The 25,509-nt window shown below is 34.7% G+C and overlaps 1 protein-coding gene across 2 annotated transcripts in view; it reads right to left on the bottom strand.

Annotated features, from left to right (window-relative positions):
* LOC140155734 (dual specificity calcium/calmodulin-dependent 3',5'-cyclic nucleotide phosphodiesterase 1A-like) overlaps positions 1-25,215 on the bottom strand; it is a 399,762-nt gene extending 374,547 nt beyond the window's left edge. For both annotated transcript variants that reach the window (XM_072178672.1, XM_072178673.1), the window contains exon 1: positions 25,125-25,215. The gene's annotated coding sequence lies outside the window, so the exon portion shown is untranslated. The remainder of the gene's footprint in view (positions 1-25,124) is intronic.
* Between the last annotated feature and the right edge of the window lie 294 nt (positions 25,216-25,509).

The following is a 25,509-nucleotide window of genomic DNA, read 5'->3' as shown; positions in this document are numbered from 1 at the left end:
GTCATAGACTATTTACACAGCGGGAGGTTGGGAAGTCCTGGGTGACAATGATTTTAACTCTACTGGTCAAAAATGTTTTGCTAGGGGGTACCACCAAGGCAAAATGACTGTAGAAAAGGTTAAACCATACACATATAGTGGAATAGTCCAGTTGAAATCTACACACAATCTATAAGTGGCATGACCTTTATCTTCCAACAGTGCGTCTGAATTTCAAACGGGGTTACTTTAATGGGTGACTCCATTTGAAATTCACACCCCCTCTGTAGGAAATTAAGATAATGTCTTCCACATGTGGTGTATGCATTTTAATTGAAGTAGCTCATTTGATTTAAAATCTGCAGTTTTCTGATACATTATAAGCAATTTTGAACTACTGTGGAATCTAGATATTGATATAATAATAATAATGATAATGATAATGATAATGATAATAATAATAATAATAATAATAATAATAATAATAATAATGATGATGATAATAATAATAATAATAAAAATAATAATAATAATAATAATAATAATAATAATAATAATAATAATAATGATAATGATAATAATAATAATAATAATAATAATAATAATAATAATAATAATAATAATAAAAATAATAATGATGATAATAATAATAATAATAATAATAATAATAATAATAATAATAATAATAATAATAATAATAATAATAATAATAATAATAATAATAATAATAATAAATACACAGAGCAAAATCCTGGACGTATTAACCATCCCTGTATACCTCGATGTTTAACGATTGTGCTTATCCCTGGGGAAGGTGGTGAGTTAAAGTTGACTTAAATGAGCGATATAATAGATACATCTGCGATTAGCTAAAGTCATTTGAGTGTAAAAACGAGCGTTTTAGAATGCAGATGAAAAACTCAGAGGGTTTAGTACAATGCTTCTCCCTTCGTAATACAAGAGTTATGCTACACTTCAGATACAATGCTAAATGATTTTGCTTACTCGATAAGGGAAAAATAATAATGTAGAACATAATTATTATGCTAGATAACAAAGATACCAGTACATTTTATAAAATGCGTGAAAAAGAAGGTAATGAGCAAACTAATAATAAAAATTCCCTTTAAAAGGGAAGGCCAGCCTCAATGCAGAAGAGGTCTTGTAAATAGTTTGGGTCACCGTGAAAGGCATTTTTTAGGATCACGCTTACATCCATGTTACATGACAGTTCGCCAAACCATCAATGCTGAGAACATGCACACTGAAACTGCAAAAAGCATTAACTCCTATAACTCCTGTCAACTCTTAATTCATTACTCCAAATTGTTCTGTATTTTTATCTTTACTGCTTTTTACCCATGCTTATTATTAAAATCAAGAAATACACTGCAGTTGTTAGTTAATTCGCTATGTAAACTCAACTTACATGCACATTTTATTTTAAAATGATTTTATATTATTTCGCAATGTATAGTTTACTATAAAGTAGATAGTGGCAAGCACATGATAAAAGGACTGATCATTCACTACAATCTTCACTTTTAAACTGTATTTTTTGAATGTGTTGATTGTTAGTCCGAAACTCCTGCAAAGCTATGGACATGGCATCTTACCTACTCCATTCTGTAATAGTCACTTTAGTTATGTGTCATTTTACAGTATTTATAATTTATAAAGTAAGACAATAATTTATTTATTTTCTATAAGTGCATGCCAAAATATGGGATTTATTGTTCAATATTATAGCTAACCCCTAAAAACTTTATTTTCCATCGGATTTTTCCCGTTGAAAAGACAAAACTAATGTTAAAGATAGCAATAATATCATCAATAACATTTTGAGTCAATTTTATCCATAAAACGATACAGGATAGGATAGATAATTACTTTGACTTCAATGTGGTCCATATAATGAAGATTTTGATTCTACAACATTATTAGATCTGTTATCAACATCAATTATGCACTCAAAGGCAACCAAACATCATGCTATGCTCAGTAGTCCACTGATATGACCTTGTTCCAGTGATCATTCCCCGCTAATTACTAATTGTTGACCATGTCATATTTTTGATATGCTGATTGCTGAACAAGTTTATGTTTATATGTGTAGGCCTAACCTATGATAACTTTTAAAGTCATAATTAATTCAAACATAACTTTGGCAATACTCAATCGTTTTCGTTCGTTGAAACGGCAAAACATACCTTCTTTTCCTTGCAAATCGAATTAGCAGACATCAAAAACATTTCCACCACAAGAAGTAAAAAAAATTCATACCAATAGAAGAAGGCTATAATCTTAGCTAATCTTTAGTGTACACAAATCCCATCTCAGAATTAGGTACCAGCCCTATGGGCTGGCGAAAAGAGCTCAAGTTGATGTCTCTACTTGCGGCGAGGGGCCACTATTATATACTACTATCCTTACACTTGGAAAAATAATCACAATTTCAAAACTAAACCATATTGGGGTAAATTTGTTTTTTCAATAGATGCACTATCTAATTTGGCACATTATGACACCCCATTGACTTCAAGAAACAAAGTTACAAGCATTTGATTAGACGAAGGTCCAGTTTTAAAAGTGACAAACTGGCCTATTGAAAACTCCACGAACTAGACATCTAGTTTGAGAGTGGTGAATGGCTAATTTGTGCGTGCCTTCAATTTAAAAAAAAAAGGAACAAAAGAAAACTGAAACAAAATAGCTGGAAAATAAAATGAAAGTTATGAAAAGTACAGAAAAGTAAAAACTTAAATTAAAATTGCTTTAACTAAAGCTTCATTGAAGAAACTGTGTTGTCTCTTTGTTGCGCTTGTTGGAATCTTTTTGCAACTTGTCAGGTTGTCTACTCAATTGCTTGTAACTTTACTTCTTGAGGTCACATTGGATTTCAATGTGGGTGTCATAATATGCAGGATTACATAGTGCATCTATTTTTTTTTAAATTACCACAATATGGATCAGTTTTGAAATTGTGATTATTTTTATATAAAAGTATAAGGATACTTTTTTGGAGCAGTATAGTTTTCGACAGTTTGTGGTTTCCAGTAATTTCTCTTCCTATGGACAATGATAGGCACACGCATTAGAGAATGAATTTGGAGAAAACCTTCTGATAATTACAAACACTCGCTGAGCAGCAAGACCTTCCCTCTAAGCTTTTAATCCGATAAGCTGATTATCTATTTGTTTTCATGAATTGGAAGACATTATTTGATGTATTACTGAGCTCAATCATCTGAAAAACTTACTGGAGCGTGAGCTACCCAGGCTGGTGGCTCAGCACAGTATTTTATTAACAGAAGGTTTTCTCCAAATTCGTTTCCTAATGGGTCTGTAGCACAGACTAGGTAAAAGCAAGATAATGGTATAAAAGCTACATCTAGTCTGCAAATTGAGCTTAATAAATAGGGCTAGAGATTAAATTTGGTTACGACAAAAAGGAATCGGACCGTATATCTCTCATGCTTTATAAAATGTACAACGCAGTATTTTCTACCATGACTGTTTTAACATTATGGTTTGTTTTCTAAATTAAATAAAATGGACTTTATTACCTGTAGTTTGCATTCGATGGAATGATAAGATTCATGTTACTGGGTGCATATCAAGAACATCCTGACACATGTTCAGTGCACCCAGACGAGCTTTAATTATGCTTGCAGTGGAGATTTCCATGGCAACGTATTACGTATTATTGACAATGTGAGGTTGACAGTTTCTGTTACCACGACAACGACATCAAACACCCAGACAACCTTATTAAATATCGCAACATTGTTAGTAACTAAATTGAGGCTCTAAAACTCTTTGCACAAAAATAGAATACAGATTGAATAGGACATCCCTAAGGGAAAGCAAACTGCAAAAGGTCACATCTTCTTTTTTTTCAAATATTAGCAATGTGTTTACCTTGTGTTTCCCTTACTTGCTGGACATAAAAAACATGTCGAATACGGAAAATAAAAGCAGTTCAAATAAGCTCCAGTTATTGCCAATACATGGTACTGTCAATCTGTTTATGAGATATTTTCATCATGTTTATATTAAAGCCTCGTTAAAATGTACTATTTTTTGGATGTAAAATATTTCAAAATATAATACCCTAATTCGTCGTCTGTATTCCATAGTGGCGTATAGTGGGGCGCCGCGAATAAACAACTTTTCGAGAAAATCGGGTTTGAAGAAATGCCAATTTAAAATCGAGTTGTGTAAATCAGACATTCATTATATTTTGTAAATGATGTGAAATTTCTGTAGTTAACTAAATAGATTTAATTGTTATATATTTTTCAAAAGAAATAAATACAAACTATTGCTGGCAAACTGAAAACAAAAAGCACAAAACTATACGTCACTATGGAAAACAAGCTAAACGCAATACCCTAACCTAACGTTAACCTTACGCCATGTTGAATGTTGTCAATATATTACAAATCTATTCCTTAGCACAGGAAAGGAGACTCACTTTTTGAATAGAACTAAGTTGTCTGTAAATTACTTTTCCATATACATTAAAATCATTTACAAGGACTTGAAAATTGTCAACGTTTGTTTATTTGAGCAGTTGATTAAAATTCTGGACTTAACTGTATGAACCTATTGTGGGTTTCACCCACCCCTTATAACCTCGATGTTTGACGGCGCATTATCATACCGGATGAAAATCGTTAGGCGGTTACCTCCCTTCTTCGTAGGACAAGAATTGACGATGACTTCAGACATAATACGAAGCGATTTTGTTTATTCGATAAGAAAAAAATATGTAGAAACAAAGTGATATCAGCATATGTTGTAAAACGATGTAATGACATACTGCACTTAGTATCATCTTATGTAGAAAAAGCATAGCGTATGTAAAAAGAACGCATGTTGATGTCTATACTTGGTTTCAGTACACAGCCAGAAATTGATATTTCAGCAATTCTTATGACGTCACAAAAACCTTTACTAATACGGTAAAAGCTAGATAATGGTATAAAAGCCACATCTAGAGTGCGAATGGAGCTTCATAAATGGCAGTAGGCATTTGAATTGATTGCCATAAAAACGAATATGTAAATCCTTAGTACTAAACTGAGCAACGCAGTGTTATTTTCCATGGCTGTTTTAACATTATAGTTTATTCTTGTGTCCCTTGTGACACTATCTTTAAAAACAAAAGTTTATCAAAGTTATAGATGAAGTTAATAAACAGAATGTTTATCAACCGCTCAATTAAAACCAATCGCGATCAATTATAAATACAAGACAAAATTGAACATCCTTTAAAAAATCGTTGTAAGAATTCCTATATAACTGAGACTTTAAATCGGGGAATATAAAACCACAATATTAAGCAAGGTAACATAAATGACACGAATGGCAATTTCATCAACTAACATATTTCATCAACTAATAAAGCTGCTACACAGCCGAATCATGTTGATTGAGACAATGTGAATTGATATTTTGCCCTGTTTACGTATACCATAGTAATTGCTAAAAGCTAAGTGTGTTACTATTATTTTGACCCTTCCTTAGGTGAGCGGCAACCAGATATTATATATTTGATAGTAAATATGTGAAGTAGAATTCATTCATCGCATTAATGCACTTGAATGGGCGAAAAATAATATAAAAAAAACAACGAGGAAAACTGAATGCTATTCAGGAATAAATTTCACAATTTTGCAAGAAGGAAGCTTATAATGATAACTAAAGAATTATGCCAAAAAGCTAACGAAATCGTGACACATATAGGTAGGTAGGTAGGTAGTTAGGTGGGTAGGCTAACAAGAAGACTAGGGTGGTAAATTTTCAGCTTTTTCTAATTAAACTTTTACACAATAATAGTGCCAAAATGGTCCACCAAAGAGCTTCAATTAGGTCTTCATTTCGCAAAAGTTTCTCACTTTTCAGGGGGCACATCACCCTCAGACACCCCCTGCGTATGCATAAAGAAGTTAAACATTCCACTTCTGTTTTGGACACCCGACCCTTTATGTTTAAAGCAATAATTTATACACAATAATCGAGAAAGCTTGTCGACAAATGACTTCAATTGGACCGTCATTTCGCAAATTTTCGGCTTTTTAAAATTAAAATTTTACACAATAATAGTGCCAAAATTGTCCACCAAATAGCTTCAATTGGGTCTTCATTTTGCTAAAGTTTCTCACTTCTGAGGGGGCCACATCCCCCTCACACACCCCCTGCGTATGCATAAAGAAGTTAAACATTTCGCTTCTGTTTTGAACACCCGACCCTTTATGTTTAAAGCAATAATTTACACAATAATATAGAAAGCTTGTGGACAAATGACTTCAATTAGACCGTCATTTCGCAAATTTTCGGCTTTTTCAAATTAAAATTTTACACAATAATAGTGCCCAAATGGTCCACCAAATAGCTTCAATTAGGTCTTCATTTTGCAAAAGTTTCTCACTTCCGAGGGGGCACATCACCCTCAGACACTCCCACCCTGCGTCGTGCAAGCGCCACGTTCGGCGGGTTGTGTAGCTTTAATTGTTTACGTCGTTGCAATGAGTCATGTAACTGGGTGCCTATCAAGAAAATCATTGACTCGTGTTCAGTGCACCCAGACGAACTTTTATTACGCAATGGTGGTTTCCATGGTAACATATTACGTAGTATTGACAATCCAAGGTTGATATTTTTGTTACTATGACAACGACATCAAACAATCCGCCAATCGCAACATTCTTACTAAATTGAAGCTCTAAAACTCCAATATACAGATTGAATATGACATTCCTAAAAGAAAATAGACAGCAAAAGGTCACATCTTTTTGAATCATTGGTTCTCAAAGGTAAATAATGTATATAATTGTGTGCACCTCGTTTGACGGACATACAGAACATGATAACCATAAACACAATTATATTGATCAAGGAAATTAAAAATTACTTAAATAAGCACCATTTATCTAATAAATGGTCATATTTGTAGTAAAGAATCGCTACTATTTTTGGATACAAATTCATTCAAAATGTAATACTCTTCTTGGTATTTAAGTGCATTGATTTTCTGTTGGTGAGACTCACAGAAACGCTATATTTACAAAGTCAACCTTAATTAATGTTGCACAATTTAAAAGCATGGGATATAAATTTGATTCCCAAGATAGTCAAGGGCAAACCGAACCTTTCAGGAAATGAATTAAGCTCAAAATAAGCAAACTTTGTAATTCACATTCCATTAAGATGCCGTTGAATTTATAAAACGTGGTTTATTGAAACCCGACATGCTGGCAACCTTTTCTCTCTGGTGTAAACAATGGTGATCTTATTCATAGATAATTCATGGTCCAATCAGAGGAATTGTGATGAAATAATGACATTTTGTTGCATGGTTTCTTGCTTGTTTTAAATTATCTACGTTTTACTACAGACCAATTTTAATATCAACTAGATCTGAGTACATATGAAACATAGCCTTGCATTGCACTGTGTAACATGTGTGACGACGACCGCTTAATGACCTTTGACAACTTATCTGTGTAAACCCTCACCCACCAATGTAGAGTCGCATGACCAAACCATGCATGTCATTATCCCAGCAGAAAAGAAAGAAAGAAAGAAAGAAAGAAAGAAAGAAAGAAAGAAAGAAAGAAAGAAAGAAAGAAAGAAAGAAAGAAAGAAAGAAAGAAAGAAAGAAAGAAAGAAAGAAAGAAAGAAAGAAAGAAAGAAAGAAAGAAAGAAAGAAAGAAAGAAAGGAAAGGAAAAAGAAAGAAAGAAAGAAAGAAAGAAAGAAAAAAAAAAAGAAAGAAAGAAAGAAAGAAAGAAAGAAAGAAAGAAAGAAAGAAAGAAAGAAAGAAAGAAAGAAAGAAAGAAAGAAAGAAAGAAAGAAAGAAAGAAAGAAAGAAAGAAAGAAAGAAAGAAAGATTTTGGAGCTGCACAGTATATCAGGCGGATAATTTAATAAAGAGTTTTAGACACGGTTGCAAGAATCAATTTCATTAGACATGGCAAGCACCAGTTCATCGTGAGCTGTAGCTTTTAACTTGCAGGTGAACTTAGGGCATGCTCAATTGATACATTTTCTATGGCCTGCTGTACTAGAAGCTCTAAGCAATCGGTAACGAAAACCCATATAAGGTTAAGACATATTTGAGCTACATACATGCAAAGTAATGTGCCCATCCAAATAATTGACACACACAACACAAAATCCTGTTCGTTCTAAATAGAGCATTCGGGATTTAAAAAACCCTGTAAAACTGCAATTCTTTTAACAAGTAGCGACTCTGATATTGTACCTATTTTAAATATATTTATTCGTGGCTTTCAATATGGTTTTCAAAAAACCACAAAGAGAAGCCTGTAACCATTGTTCTTATTGATTTATTTGGACAAGATCATAAAGGCAAATCAAAAATTGCTGATAATAACTCGTTTAATTCGTGTAATTCATAGTCTTCCGGTTGGTCCAACTGAAACTTGCTTGGGATTCTGCTGCTGATCTGTGGGTCTATTTGCAATGCATGCCGAATTCTAGCAATGTTTACTTGTGATCTAGCAGTTCGTGGACTTCCGGACCCTGAAGCTTCAGACTGTCGAATCATTAGAGTCACATGATTCGAAGCTTGCCTACATTCTTATTGGTTACTTATATGTATTTAATATCCGATCAGCCATTTCATTTCATTACAGCTTCATTTTGCATTTGAATATTTCTGTTTTATTCAACACACTACCATGATCACTCCCACATGCTTGGGAAGAGAAACCCGGCGTGTGTAGCTACAAAAATGGGTGGTTTTTATTCAAATGAGTATAACTCGGGTTTACGGTAAGCAAATACAACATTTTTCTTTAATTTGGAAGTCCAGAATCTGCTCTTTTCAATGATATTTTTTATTTACAACAGATTCTTTCTAGATTTCGTACAAAAGGTCACAAACATGAGTTTACTTCATTTTGAATCACCATGTAGTATACACATCTGACACATGTACACGTTGTAAGATTATGGCTTTAGAAAAAGAAAAAAACAATGCACTAAATAGCACTAATTGGAGCGAATATTATTCTTATACCAGGGGCATATTGGCCTTTTATTGGCAAAGATTGTGATTGAAATGCAATATTAGATACAAATCATCATGATCATGTGTATGTGACTTTCTATCATGTTATAACTTTGTAGCATCTATGAATATACGTATTCCCTTAAGATATAGAAAAAGAACACCACTTTGCAAATAATCGAGTTGCCTGTGTCAACCGCTGTTCTAGACTTCTTCTGCTAAGGCGAGACAGTCATGACCATCATAATACCGATCTATAGATACCAAGATATCCAATAGGACAATTTGATAATGTTATGGCATTAACGTTCTTCACAAAGACCTGGAATTTGTCTACGTTATTTAGCGACACCATATTTTGAACTAATTGAAATTTTATTTTGTTCAGATACGAATGCTGGGAAAATGAGTGGTCTAGTAAAGTAGTTATATGAAGTGTCTTTGGCGATGTCAAATGAAGAGCAGAATGCCTCAAAAGTTAAAACAAAATAATATTAACCTTTCAACTATCAAAATTAAAAACACGCTTGCGACCAGTAACTCGACAATAATAGGAAGTCATTTTGATTCCACTTCCAGTAATCTCCACGTCCCATAAGGGATCCCTTTAGCGATCCTGATTGTCTATTATATGTTCTCTGAATGTCAAAGCGCGCGTGAAACAAGTATGATATTTTCATAGAGAAGAAAATTAGCGATTGGGTAAACTTACTGACTAAACACGTCTTTTACATCAATATATAGCATACAACAAATTAACATATCGTAATCTCCCCATATTACATCGTTATCTCCCCATATTATGCACATATCAAATGCATCCCCGGCCCCTGGGGACCCGGGGATGGCCGGGTCGTGGGCCGTGGATTTTGGGTTTAAAAGTTCATGTCCCGGGTAAACACCTGGCCAGTCCCGGACCCACCCGGGCACAACTCTCAGCCACTCCCCGGCCCCCCGGGGAGAATATCCGATGCAAACCCCGGGTATTCCTCGGCCCAAGTTCCCGGCCCTGAGCATCGGATATAGGCCTGGATCTACATATGGTTTTAATATCGCGGGCTCAAAATTCGGTATTCAGGTATGTCTTCACTAAATGGACTGCCGAGCTCTGGACATGCTGGGAGGATTCAAACGCTTCAAATATAGGCCAACATGTGTGTTCCATTGCAAATACGTTAGTGCAGAGCAGCGTAATTCTCAGATATAGGCCTAACTGTTTCCACTTTCGGACTAACGTCTATTACGTCTAATGACCCTTTTTCGGACGAGCACACCGTCGAAGGAATTTTACGTTACATATATCAATGTCGGACTCCAGTCACCCGACTTTCCCACTTAGTCAGTTCGTGTATTTTTTATGCTTTACAGTGGCAATGGAACTGGACAAGTAGGTCTATATGATTAAAACATCAAAGATATGAAAGAACCAGATCACTGCATTTACACCTGTCCACGATTATACGGGAGTGGCGAATGTTCGATCTTTGCATGAACATTTTAAGCACATAATATTATAGGCCTATATATGATTTTTTATGTCAATAATCCAAAATGCAACTTCAATAATTATAATGAGGCTATTCTGTAAAGGCCCATACCCCATCCAAATAGGCCTACCTTGTATCTTGTTTAAAATCAAATGACCATCTATCAAATATTTGGCGCACTAGCTATTAATATTTTGTTTGCTCACGAGGTTGTCATTTTGGGTAATATTGAAAACATCCTTTCAACGATTTGTGATAAAATGATATTGTTGACGCTCGAACATGAAAATATAATATAGTTTTGATATCTGTATATTAACACAAGACATTGAATTCAATTTTTATATTATACACCTAGGCTCAATACGCCTATTCTCGGTCACACGCCTATTCTCGGTCAGTTAGCGTATTGAACAACCGCTGACGATCGTTGCTTTAATTTCAGCCGTGTCTTCCGAACGAATCATTTAGCTGTACCGGTGCTGCAGGTTTTGGTGACTTTTTAATATCACGGCAGCACAGTTCACCTCAAATGATAGATTTTGAGATGGTATGGTGACCTGAAATATCGGCATTTAAAAAAATAATGACGTCATTTAAGAGGTGATATTGTAATATAATCAGTGATGCGAAATTGTACATGCATTTTAAAGCTGTAATTTTAACAAGTTGATCCATCTGCATCGTAAATAACACCATAGCAAATGATTGGTGTTGTCAGGCCCGTACGCAGGATTTTTTTTGGTGGGTGCTGATTTTGAAAAAGTGGACTTTTTTCCCAAGGGGGGGGGGCGATTTTGTGAAAAGTGGACTTTCTTCCCCAAATTTGGACCTTTTTTGACCAAAAAAGCGTAAAAAACCTGATTTTTTTGCTCGCTACGCTCGCAAATTCTCAAATTTTGGGACTTTTTGTATACTTTTGCAAATTTGGGGAGGTGCGGTCGCACCCCCCGCACCCCCCTGCGTACGGGCCTGGGTGTTGTGTTTATGTAAATTCCCATAGAAACAGGGGTGTCCGATAATAGGCATACGAATTCCGTTGGCATTCCTATTCTCGGTCAGTGTTCCCTAGTATGAGCTATGTTGACATTGTTGTTGCCATGTGTCCTACAAATGATCATGCATGAGCACATGAGAAGTGTTGCATTTTGCTCTGCAGGCCTATTATAGCCATTTGTCGAATACAAATGAGCGAGGAGAAATTATTTGTGACCGCCCGCCCCTCCCCTCCTCTACCCCTTACCCATCCCCTACCCTGTCGTATTTTCGAGCTTTTTCGGTCGGAAAAATTGGGTCAACAATGTCACATTTCTGTCGGCAAAAATGGTTCCTGCCCTGGTCCGAGAAAGGCGCTATACCTGACTTGCGCAGATAACATACACTATCTCCTCGGGCCTACACGTGCTATTAGCGCAATTTTGTCATTACTTTATATACATGTTAGCACAAATAGCACCGCTATTTTCATGGGTGTGCTATTTGTGCAATTGACAGTGTTATTTTTTGAGGACTTAGAAAAAACCATTAGGGACATTAAAAATAGCTTTAAATGTTAATATATTATTAGCGCAGTTATCATGGTTATGCTATTTTTGAGTTCTCCTATTATTTGGAGGGGTGTTATTAGCGCTGTTGTGATATTCTTATGGTTAGACCTTATAGCGTGCTATTAGCGCTATGGTGCTATTCTTAAAATGGTTAGGCCTTATAGCGTGCTATTAGTGCTATTGTGCTCAGGAAATTGTTTTGGCCTTAGGGGGCATATAGCGCGTTATTATCGCAATAATGTTATTTTTGAATTCTTGTACACTTGGAGGGGTGCTATTAGCGCTATTGTGGTGTTCTTAAAATGACCTAGACCTTATAGCGTGCTATTAGCGCTATTGTGCTATTCTTCAAGGGGGCACAACACTAAATCCTTCCGTATTTAGTGTAACCTTGTATAGTTCCGGTTAAAACTAGCGCCTGAGCAAAATGTATCAGCCTCTCGTGGGTACTAAATTCAAGTGAATCGTGCTTGTTTTTATGGGAACAACAGAGTAGGACCTCAACATTAAAAATCTATTCAAAAAATGTTTCAAATCGATTGTGAATTAGTGACAGGCTGTCGGAATAATATCAAGGCCGGAACTGGTAAGGAGGCGAAATTGTCGGCTGAAATTCGTGAGGGCGCTGTTTAGGTGCCCGTAGCGCAAAAATTTGACTTTCATCGCTTGGATGCTAAATTGGTCAATTTGGCGCCCCCTAAGGTATGTTGTCCAGTGGTATTGATACCAAAATGAATTCATTTTCATCAGTAAAACGTGAGTTTTGGTGATTTGTATGTCCCCTACCCCTTAATATTGTTATTATTTTATGTTGCTACACATGGAAATTAACCCTTTTTTCACATTTTATGTCTATCTACCTGACAACTAATGGTTTTTAAAATTGCTTTTAAAATTGCTTTTAAAATAATTGCTAGAAAGTTAGAACAACCAATTAGCTACATATTGATACCAAAATGAATTCATTTTCATCCGCAAAACTTGAGTTTTGGTGATTTGAATGGAATGGAATATTAACATTTTCGTATATTTTATGTCTATCTAGCTGACAACTAATGGTTTAATTGCTTTTAAAATAATACTAGAAAGTTGGAACTATCAATTAGCTACATATTGTTACCAAAATGAATTCATTTTCATCAGTAAGACCTGTGTTTTGGTGATTTGTATGTCCCTTACCCTTAATATTGTCATATTTTACGCTTCTACACTTGAAAAATTGATATTTTTTACATTTTTAAGTCTATACAGCTAACAACTAATGGTCATTTTGCTTTAAAAGATTACAAGAACCAAATAGCTATGTTTTGATGCCAAAATGAATAAATTATAATGAATAAACATCGAGTTATGTTGGATTGTACGTCCCTACCCCTTAATATTGTCATATTTTACACTGTTACACATTGGAAAATTAACATTTTTCACACTTTATGTAGACCTGATGGTTTTTTTTTTTTTTATTAATACTGGAAAGTTAAAACAATCATTTAGCTACATGTTGATACCAAAATGAATTCATTATTATGAGTAAAGGTTGAGTTATGGTGGTTTTATTTCCCTAACCCTTAATAATACCATATTTGACATGGTTATACATGAAAAATTAACCTTTTCTCACATTTTATGTCTATCTACCTGACAAATAATGTTTGTTTTGCTTTAAAATAATACTAAAACATTTGAACAATCAATTAGCTACATATTAATTCCAAAATGAATTTATTATCATGAGTTGAAGTTGAATTATGATGGTTTATATTTCCCCTACCCCTTAATATTGTTACACGCGCTGCTACATGTGGAAAAGTAACTATTTTTTACATTTTCAGTCTATTTTCCTGACAAGCAGTGGTTGATCTCACCCCGCACATATTAATATTCAAAATATTACATGAATGGTAACTTACCAAACAAATTTTGTTAATGGAACTTATATAGTTCAGCTGAGTGACATATTAAGACACGTAAAACACCCCAACCCCGAACCCTATACACACCCACCCCACCCCCACATACACACCCCACCTACCCCAAACCTACACAACACAAACCAACATGCACGCAAACATGCACTTATATAAATATTTGAACCAGAACATCAATGTTTGCCTAGATATGCTTGATATTAAAAACAAAATTAAAAAATGGAGCTTAATTAATTTTGAAAATAGAAATTGGCACAATAGTAAAATTTGAAGCCAGTGCCATAAAAACACCCACCCTACGCATTGTTGTGAAAAATCTCATTTTCCACTAGTGTATGGACTGGCCACTTCCAATCATGATCTAATGAAACCTAGGTTTGCTTTCAAATAATACTAGAAAGTTAGAACAATCAATTAGCTACATAGTCATACCAAATTTAATTCATTATTATAAGTAAAAGTTGAGTTATGGGAATTTATATCTCCCCTACCCCTTTAATTTTGCCCTATTTTTTGTGATTTTATGTGATTATACGTCCATATATAAAATGACCTGTAAAAAAAGTGTTACCACAATTTGAGACCACTACCTACTTAGCAGTGATCTAGAGGGTCCATACTAACTACCTATGGTGTCAAACTTGTATGTAGGGTCTATTGCCATTTGGTCTAATACCATTTCGTCTAATTCCCGTTTAGTCTATATTCAATAGGTCTATTACCAAAAAGGCTAATTGCCACTTAGTCTAATAATCATATAGTCTAATGTCCATTTAGTCTAGTATTGTTTGGTCTAATAACCGGTATGTCTACTAACCATATAGCCTAATAACCATTTGGTCTAATATTTCTTTAATAACCATTTGGTCTAATAACCGTTTGGACTAATAACCGTTAGGTCTAATACTCGTATGGTCTAATAACCAATTAGTCTAAAACCATTTCGTCTATTTATTAATAAACTAAATGCTTGTAAGACTAAATGGTGTGTAGACCAAATGGGTATTAGACCAAATGGCTATTAGACCTATTGGTTATAGACCAAATGAGTATTAGACTAAATGGTTGTTAGACTAAATGGTTTTAGACTTATTGGTTATTAGACTAAATGGTTATCGGACCAAATGGTTATCGGTCCAAATGGTTAAAGGACCAAATGATTATTGGACGTAGTGGATATAGACCTAATGGGTTTAGACGAAATGGATGTAGACGAAATGGATATTAGACCAATTGGTACTAGACCAAATGGCAAATCCCCGTATGTAGTGGGGGTAAACGAACTCCTTATTTAGGGCCTTGCGTGTTCTTGCTCCTGGACTAGTCGGGCGTGCCACCGCATTACGCTGTGCGCTCCCACAAAATAGGACCGACTCGGACCCCGATCGGATGATACGAAAATTTTTGCCAATAAACCGTTTTGAAAGGATCCCTCCTTGTCAATATATATGAGAATACTGCACACGTCTTTTATTATGGGTTTAAGTTATCAAAACCGCATCATACCGATCAACCAGGCTTCCAAAAGAGAGTGACCGAGAATAGGTATAGAAAAACTATACGGTGACCGAGAATAGGAGTTTAGTGACCGAGAATAGGAGTTCAAGTGTCGCCAACTTTGACCTTTTGACCTTATACTTCCAATACAAGTTCAATAGAAGATGTCATGCAGGGTATGTTAAACGGGGTGTTGTGTGGAATGCACGTTCCCATATAGCTAACTTTTATAATCATTTACGCAAGAAATAGAGCGGGTTGTTTCTTAAGTGACCGAGAATAGGCGTATTTACCCTATAATTATTTTTTTAAAGAAGAAAAATACAGCTGGAGAGTTTATAAAGAACATGTATATACACTACCTATAGTATCTATTCTTCTATTAAGTATTATGGCCATGTAGCAGTCGATCGCAGATGTCACAAAAGTATCATGGATTCTTTTATTATCACGGTCTGTTTTGTTTTTGAGTGTAGGCCTAATAATTTAAAACTTTACTCTCGGCGGGTGGTTAAAACCAATACATTTGGCATAAAGCGTATATCAGGCTCTCGTTTGAACGTGCATGTCAAGAAGCCAGTGTGATCTGGTTAAACATGTTAACTTTAGAGCCCCGCTAAATAGCAGATACATGAACTACTACATGGCAAAATTTGGAACAACAGCCAAGATTTTGTTTTTGGAATGGATTTATATGAACAGTAACATTAATGTGGCGACTCAGTGGATTATCAATATACATCCACGGCTCAAGTACGGCCAAGTGATAGGATTCCCTGACCCATAAATGTGGACAGCCTTACTAGCAAACCACGGCCCATTTTACTGGTTGGAAAACCCCGGGTAAGTTACGACATAATCCCGGCCCGGCTCGGGTAAAGTCCCGGCCCACTTTCCCGGGTTTTGGCCGACGTCAAGTCTTATACCAGTCCCGCCAACACCCGGCTCCCCGGGATACATTTTGAGTCAAATCCGGGTCACATGATGTCAAGTCCCGGACCATCCCCGGGTCCCCAGGGGCCGGGGTTGCATTTGATATGTGCATTACAGCTGCACGACGGTGTCCAACTCATTTACTTTTCCTTTTCATGTTCCTATAATACATGTCCTTTATTATGTGTAAACTCAGCTGTTCTCTCTTGGGCAAGCTGACTCGTACGATCAGATATCAAATGGTTTTAGAGAAAGACAAACAAGACGGAGACTGATACAGCGCGATATTTTGAAAACAATAATAATTATCACATGGTTAAGTTGAATTACTGATCATCTTCACTGATTGTCAAAATGCTCTACATTATTTCAATAATCATGTTATTTGTTTTGTATGTTATTTTTAAAAGTACCTCAAGAACAATGTAGAACATTGGTATTGCTATTTCCAGATTCACAATTTCATGATGTAGACTAAAAGTCAGGCGAAATATGTATCATAAAACAAAAGAGATCGTATGCCTGGCTTCTCGGTTCATAAATCTAAAACATGTTATTATTCTTTGTGTTTTGAAACTAGAATTATCTATAAATATATGATATGTAAAGGTATAAAATGTCTAGAGCCAATCATCACCCTTATACAGGATATGACATTCGATTTACAACCTACACATTATAGCCAATTAAGAAATATTCCTCTGCGGAATTTAGAGGCTCATTTTACTGACATGAACATGATTGAGGAAATGATCAGATAAGAACATTATTTTATAAATATATATAAGTCCCAGGGCTGCAGCGTATATAATATATTCCATTTTTGAACAATACAATTCAAAGAGGAAGTTTTATATAAACCTCAGTGTTCGGGATGAATTGCCCTTACTAATTCCCCATTTAAATTGTTTGAAATGGTTTGAATTTACTACGATGTCGATATATTAGTTATTTTTAAAATTACAATAAGGGGGTACTACACCCCTGGCCAATTGTGTGCCTATTTTTGCATTTTTCTCAAAAATTTTAGCACATTGGTGACAAGTAAGACGTGTATATTATAGGGGCAAGGACTACAAATACTGTACTGAGAATTCAGCAACTCAAAGAAACAGTTATTGATTTATTGATCAAATATTGGTTTTCCTCATTTTTGACTGTAACTCCACAACTGTTGTCTGTGCTGAAATAAAATTTCCCTTAATACCACACAAAATTATCCATATATATTGGTACTAATCATAATTTGTTTAAATTTGGGTATGTTGACTCCAACTTATGTTCTTTTTGCAAATATAGAGTCAAACATTACGCAGAGCTACAACATTATTACTTTCTACGCGAAGACTGGGCGTCTTTTTTATACTGATGTAACAAAATAATCAACATAATGTCTATTAAGGTTTTTGTTTTATCAAAATATCAAATGAAGCAAAATGCAGATCACGTAAAAGGCTCCAGGTGTGCTATAAAGTATCGTGAAACTCGGATTGTTAAGCTGTAATTTATTAACATTTCAATCTGACATAAAAGGCTTTTTCCTGAGCAGTGTTTTTTGTAATAATCCTCACTACCACTAATTAGATCAAAATCAATCTGACAGAATTGTATCAACATTGATTTTTCAACGTACCTGCATAATTTAGGAACCAAGTTAAAATGACTTAATGTTATTAATGACTATACCAATAATGTGAACTTTATTCATAGAAAGACGTTTTTGTTAGGCGGAAAGTGCTAAAAAATTGTTAGAATTCTAGTCTAACTACTAGTACTAAGTGCCTTTGATTGTAGATTACTTATCTACACTGTCATTTACATAACTTGGTTACATTAAGATAAAACTGTCGCGAAAGTACGTGTCTTGACAGATCTTTTGAAGTGCTCCTTAAAGCCACAATCATGAAAAATAATGGGTTAATGGTATAATACCTAAGATGTAACGCTATTCGTTGAAATAATTATTTCCACAACCGATTCTATAGGGTGTCCCAAAAACAAAATAACATAAATAGAAAAAATAGAAACGATATATCCATCAAACTACTATTGATTTCTTTTCAAATCTGATATGGACAATACCTCTTTCATACTACCGTTTATTTCATGTAGTTAGCTGCTCTACTTGAGATATGACCAATTGAAAAAAAGTTCCAAGCGCAAAGTGATCCAGACCTCGGGTGACTAAACTAGGCAAGAAACTCGATTCCTCTAATCCCTCCGTCTTGTTACACGAAGACGTGCTTTCAAAGTCGATACTATAAGTTATACTATGAATGAATGAATGAATGAATGAATGAATGAATGAATGAATGAATGAATGAATGAATGAATGAATGAATGAATGAATGAATGAATAGGTTATATACAGACATCGAATCAGTAAGAAACTTCCCCTCTCCCCCTGAGTTGCCCCTACTACAAGGCCAAACCGAAGAAAAAGGCCAGGAATTACAGACAGTATGTTGCATTTTGAACAAGCATTAATAGGAACACAAGGCATAGTGGCGGAACAGGCCGGAAAGGAGTCAAATCTGCAATGCAATTGTCTTCAAGTTCACAGTGGATTTCACTGGGTAAAATTGAAAGAAGGGAAATACTTCAGAGAGTCGCCAGAAACTATACGGCAGGAGGAAGACCATGAAGAAGATGGGCAGACGGAGTCAGGGAAGCACTCTCCAGGCAAGACATCAACAATGTCTCGCTACCCGACTTATCCTAGAATGTAGATGATGAAAGATGACGTTCTAATGAATAGCATTATTCGAAGTGAATAATGTTATTATCAGGAGTACATTGTCGGCGTTATTTAAGTAGAAGATCTGCTATAACTGACATTCAATAATGGATACAAATCGCCATTATCATGTGTAAATAGATTCCCATTTCACTTGAACAGGTATATCATAGACAGCTATATAATTCCATGAATATACGTATTCCTTTAAGCATGTAGGAAAGGAATCTCACTTTGGAAATAATATAGTTGCCCGTAAATTATGTGTTCACCAATATTTTAAATTGCTTTTGGTAAGGCTAAACAGTTATGACCGTAATATTGATCTATAGCCAGCAAGTTGTATTACATTAACGTCATTTACAGGTACTTGGCAATTTATGTAGTTTTCTAAAAGTTTTCTAAATGGGTAATGGATAGAGATACCATACTTGGCACTAATTAAACTGTTTGCTGGAAAAACAATGAGTGGCGGATTACATAGTAAAATTTGCTAATATCCTTTCTTGAGATATCACCAACACAATAATATAAAATTACGAGAAGAACGTAACATTTAGGCTATAAATCAAACATTAACCTTTCAAAATAGAAAAACACTAGCACCCAGTGTTTCAAGGGGCATGAAGGGTCCCCAGTCAGAACCCCCCTGTTCCATCCCCCAGTAAAAACCCAAAATTACAAAAATTTACACTTTTGGCAGCAATTTTGTGCAAAATTTGTTGATTTCGCCACCCTGAAATTCACTTTGCACCCTCAATGCCCTCCCCCCCCCCCCGACAAAAAGATTTATTCCCACTTCCAGTAACATTTACGTCTATTTTCCCCATATTAAAGGCCCGGGTATAAGGCATCCTTTAAGTAATGATCAGTGATGTAATAATATATTCTCCTTATGTGTCAAAACGTGAAACATGTATGCTAATTTCATCTGCAGAATCCAATAACAAATTAGTTGAACTACCCATTAAACATGTCTGTTACCTCTCCATATTACAGCGGTACGACGGCGTAGCCTACTCATGTTACCTCTCCTTTTCATGTTCCTATTTATGTCTGTATTATGTGTAAACTCAGCTGTTCTCTCTTGGGCAAGCTGGATAGTACGATCAGATATCAAATGGTTTTAGAGAAAGACAAACAAGACGGAGACTGATACAGCGCGATATTTTGTAAACAACAATGGATAACATTATGGTTTAGTTAAATTACTGATCATCTTCACTGATCGTCTAGCCTATGTATAATACCTAATATTATGTTACTTTACGGATACTTTAAAGAGTACCTTAGGAAATTTGTTGAACAGTGACGTTGTTACTTATTGAATACTTATGGCAAACTGTATCAGTAAAATACTGTGTATACGCGCAGTCGTCTGGGAAATGTGAAAATTGTAATTATTGAAATCCTGTCAACCTAAAAAATAAACAAGCTCAGCTGGGGAGACGAGTTAGGGTCATCCGATTCCCATAAAACTAAAACATAATAATTTATTATCTGTAAGTTTTGAGACTAGAATTATCTAAATATGTTATATATGTGTTGTGTACACGTATAAAATATCTAGAAGCAATCATTTCTCTCATACACGATGACATTTGATTTACAATCTACGCATTATAGCCAATTTCGAACTGTTCCTCTGTGGAATTTCAAGGCTCATTTGACTGACATGAACATGATTAAAGAAAATGTTCAGATAAGAACATTACTTTATGAATATATATGAGTCCCAGGGCTGCAGCTTATATACTATTCTATAGTTTTGAACAATAAAATTCAAAGAGGAAGTTTTATATAAACCTCAGTGTTCCGGCTGAATTCGTCGGCTGTATTCCATAGTGGCGTATAGTGATTTTTGGTCATTTTTTTTGAAAATTGGCACATATGTCTTTAATGATGTTCTCTTTCATTTTTTCTAAGTCTCATCAGTTATAATTAGCTAATTAATTAGTAATTAATTAATTAAATGTGGCGTATAGTTACAAAGTGACATTTTTCGTATTCCATAGTGGCGTATCGACCATACGCCACTTTTTATACACATTTTATAATTATGAAATATCGGCAAAAATGAAAAACATCGTATGTCATAGTGGCGTACGCGTATCGGACCTATACGCCACTATGGAATACGAACGACGAAAAGTAACGCCATAGGGATTACACGGCGACCGAGGTGGCGTACGGTTAACGTAAGGTTAGGGTATTGCGTTTTGTTCGTTTTCCATAGTGACGTATAGTTTTATTGTCAGTTTGCCAGCAATAGTATGTATTTATTTCTTTTGAAAAATATATAACAATAAAATATATTTAGTTTACTACAAAAATTTCACATCATTTACAAAATATAATGAATGTCTGATTTACACAACTCGATTTTAAATTGGCATTTCTTCAAACCCGATTTTCTCGAAAAGTTGTTTATTCGCGGCGCCCACTATACGCCACTATGGAATACGGACGACGAATTGCCCTTACTAATTCGCCATTTTAATTTTTTAATGGTTTGAATCCTTAAGGACATTACTTTATACATATAATATTAGTCGCAATTTTCATTAATTTACGTATCACATGACGATTCTATATGTGACAAAATCAAGCAAAATATGGTGAATAACAAGTGAGTCGCAGGCCTTGCCTTCTAGATTGTAAAGGCGAGTGGTCAATCGCTCGCGAGCATGATGCTATAGGCGAGTGGTCAAATCACTCTCTAGTAGTATACAGTGGTCGAATCACTCTCATTCATACCAATATGAAACATGTATGGACTGTTGGTTACCCTCTCTTTCGTTTCAAGGAATTAAGGTTAATGAATACATTGAAAGTGCTGAAACTTAAATGTAATTTGGGTGATCATGGTGATTCGTACCATGCGATATTTAGTGTCTATGGCGAGTGGAAATTCTCTCACTCGCCGTTATCGGTTGCGGCCATTTCAGAATGACTTAATGGCAGGACTATGAATAACAATACAACGGAGGTAGCAGCAATGATAACAGTAGCAACGGACATGCAAAATGATGGTGAAATTCAGATTTATTGTCAATTTCCAATCACTGTATGACCATTTATTCAAAATTATTATCAACTTGAGGTCTGGGCAGATCAGGAAGCAACATTATTTAGAACTATTCTTTTATATACAAACTTGCACCGATGAATTTGATTTCAATAATGTAATTATCAGTTGAATATTATGATTGTTTAGAACTTGAACAAGTTTGGCAATCCATGATATTTTTAATGTGGCATATATTGCTCATAAAAATCAAAACAAAAGGAAACCACCACCACCACATACAACAACAACAGCAACAACAGCATACCCAAAAAAAACTCCGATCAAACGTATGCCACACACTTGCAGTACAACTTACAAGTGTACAAAACATACACTTTGTTTTCCCGGTGCACTGAAAGGATCAAAATATGAGCGACCAAATGCCTTAAGCTAATCTTAGACCCATCCTTTGTGCTTAGTAGCTAAACAAGTGTGACCTACCACCTTTCCGATGGGAGGGGTTTGCAACAAACTATTAAATTAAGACGGCCTAATAGGCTCCATGTGTTAAATAAATAAACTCGCATTGTTAGGCTTTGATTTACATTATAAACATTTTAATGTTATAAAATTATAAAAGCCTTTTTTTTTAAAGCAATGTTGTTTGTTACTACCACTATTTAGATTGAATTGTATTAACATTGATCTGCATATTTCAGGAACCAAGTTAAAATACTTTAAAGGGTATAGAATATTGATTGCCTTCAAACATACACACTCCTACCTACCTGCGCTAAAATATTATCTCAGCGAGTTGAATTTTTTATATGAAAAGGGTAAAATTCGAATGATCGAATTGAGCTCGTTGAAAGTTAGAAGTCTATAGTTACCGCCATGTGTTTTGTGCTTGATTCTCGTGTATATTATGACTTGTTTTTATTTTATTTAGTTAGATTTAAAAAAATTCAATGAAGTTCAGGTGGCGTAGTAATGATTTTTATCGTTATACAGTGAGAACTATAACATCTTTCAATAAGAATGTTTGGACCACGTTTTCATAAAATGGTATTCCAAACGTATTTTATACTATCAAATTTACTCGTATACAGCCTGTCTCGAAAAAAATTGTGCAAGTGAAAAGCGCCCTCTTTGGCAATTGGAATATACCGTTGTGACAAGATGCTTACATCAACGTCACGGGCGCAGTCTTAGCTCTCAAATGCCGTTTGTTCTGTTCAATTTGCTTGTTCCAGTTTCGAGATATATTTATTTAACCACGAAAGGGTAAAATCACAATTGTGCCACTTTTACTAGGGAAGAGAGATGTGTACATGTAAATCAATGATAGCTGATGTTGATGCGTCTAATGCACTCCCTTTCGGGGCGCATGCATTAGACGCAACAACATCAGCGCGCGTGCATTATTTTGTCTAATATCTCTCCCAACAAGTAATACGCGTTCATTAACCTATAACCTACATGTATAAGTGCGCAATATTTGTTTGCCTTTTAACATGTCTGAAGTGACTAAGAGAACAGTATTTACCATGATAAAATCATTGACATGCACATAATATATAATTTTTACAGCAGAATGTGAAATATTTATTTATCTTTTAATCTCTTTTAAGTGGAAAAGGAGAATCATCATTCCTGCATCATGATAAAACAGTAAAAACAGTCAGAAAATTTTTGTATTGTGTAATTGATACATTCTTTTGATTTTACGAAGGAACTCTTGATAAACTTGATGCTATCACTGTTACATATAAGCCCTCTTCCCTAGTACATGTAGTAAAAGTGGCACAATTGTGATTTTACCCTTTCGTCTTTAACTAAACATACCTCGAGATTAAAACAAGCAAATTGAACAGAACAAGCGGCATTTGAGAGCTGAGACAACGCCCTTGACGTTGATGTAAGTATCATGTCACAACGGTATTGTTTAATTGCCAGAGAGGGCGCTTTTTACTTGCACAATGTTTTTTGAGACAGGCTGTATAATTACCAAGCTCATTTAATAAGCAAAACACTCAATAAAAAACCCAAAATAAAACTTATAATCAGAAATTTAAAAAAATACATTTACTGATCAATGTGTCATAATCACAGGCCAAATGAAAGAAACTTCTTATCAAAGGAGCCAAATCAATTACAAACATTCGGGAAAAAATGCAAATTGTATCTTACGGATAACTGTTTGGGTCTTATCGGAAATTGTTGTGGAAAATTTATACAACTGACGTCCACCAATTTGTTAAATAACATCTCTCAGCGGATTTAATTTAATAGTGAATCCAAGTAGTAAAGCTTATAGAATTACCACGTTGTGTAAGGTCAATAAATAATTACTTGTAATTTCCATATAAAATATTATAAGCGTTGTTGTTGTTGTTGCGTTAATACACGCGGATCATTTATAAATTTTGGTTATGAGATATCATTAAAAGGGCATTTCGTGATCCACAGCTTCATCCCCACAACTTAAGATTTTGGCTACATATTGTTTATGTAAAAAAATATTCTTGCAAATTAATACGTTTAGCAAAAATTTGTGCAATTTTAATTACGTTCTGGTACACGAAATTCCCGTCGATTATACCACTGTTTTTCCATGTTATAATTTCTCTACATGGAGGGTGGAAATTTATTTCTCGCATTTACGGCCCTAGCGACCAAGGGCTACTTTAAGTGACCGCTTATCAATGCTTATATATAGGTTCGAATTGCAACCAGCCTAATCGCGAAGCTTCCGTGGCCAAGCGATTAAGGCACAGGTCATGTAAAGCTGAGGTCTTGGGTTCGATTCCCAGGCGAGATCACTTTTTCTATTTGTCTCCTTTATTTGCGACGGCGAACCTAGTAAAAAATTATGTTTTTATTAATTTAAAGCATTAACTTTATCGGTAATCATTGTAATACATATTAAATGATCAATAACAAAATAATCGTGTTTTTCACTTACCATTAATTCCATGACACGTTAAATATACGTTGTAAAATAATCTTATTCCTTAGATGGAGAAATTCATCAATATTGAATCACTAGATTTGAAATTACCTGTAAAGATATAAAAGTTATAAATACAATGTAATAGGTATTTTCGACATTTTGTGTTATTAATGGATTATAAATACATGTATTAATACACAATGTTCTTAAAAGCAATTATACCTAAATTTTAAATAAATAATAAAAGTTTAAAACCAAAACTTAAGCACAAACAATTAAACAAAAAAAAGATTCTCTAGCAAAAGAACGAAAATGCAGACACGACATTTTTTCACTAACCCCACGAAATAATCCTAGAACATAATATTTTTGTAGCTTATTCCAACACGGTATTTAA

This window comes from Amphiura filiformis, chromosome 6 (assembly GCF_039555335.1).
Source record: "Amphiura filiformis chromosome 6, Afil_fr2py, whole genome shotgun sequence".
Classification (NCBI taxonomy): Eukaryota; Metazoa; Echinodermata; class Ophiuroidea; order Amphilepidida; family Amphiuridae; genus Amphiura; species Amphiura filiformis.
The sequence above is the reverse complement of the archived record's forward strand: the minus strand, read 5'-3'. Positions and strand labels throughout refer to the sequence as shown.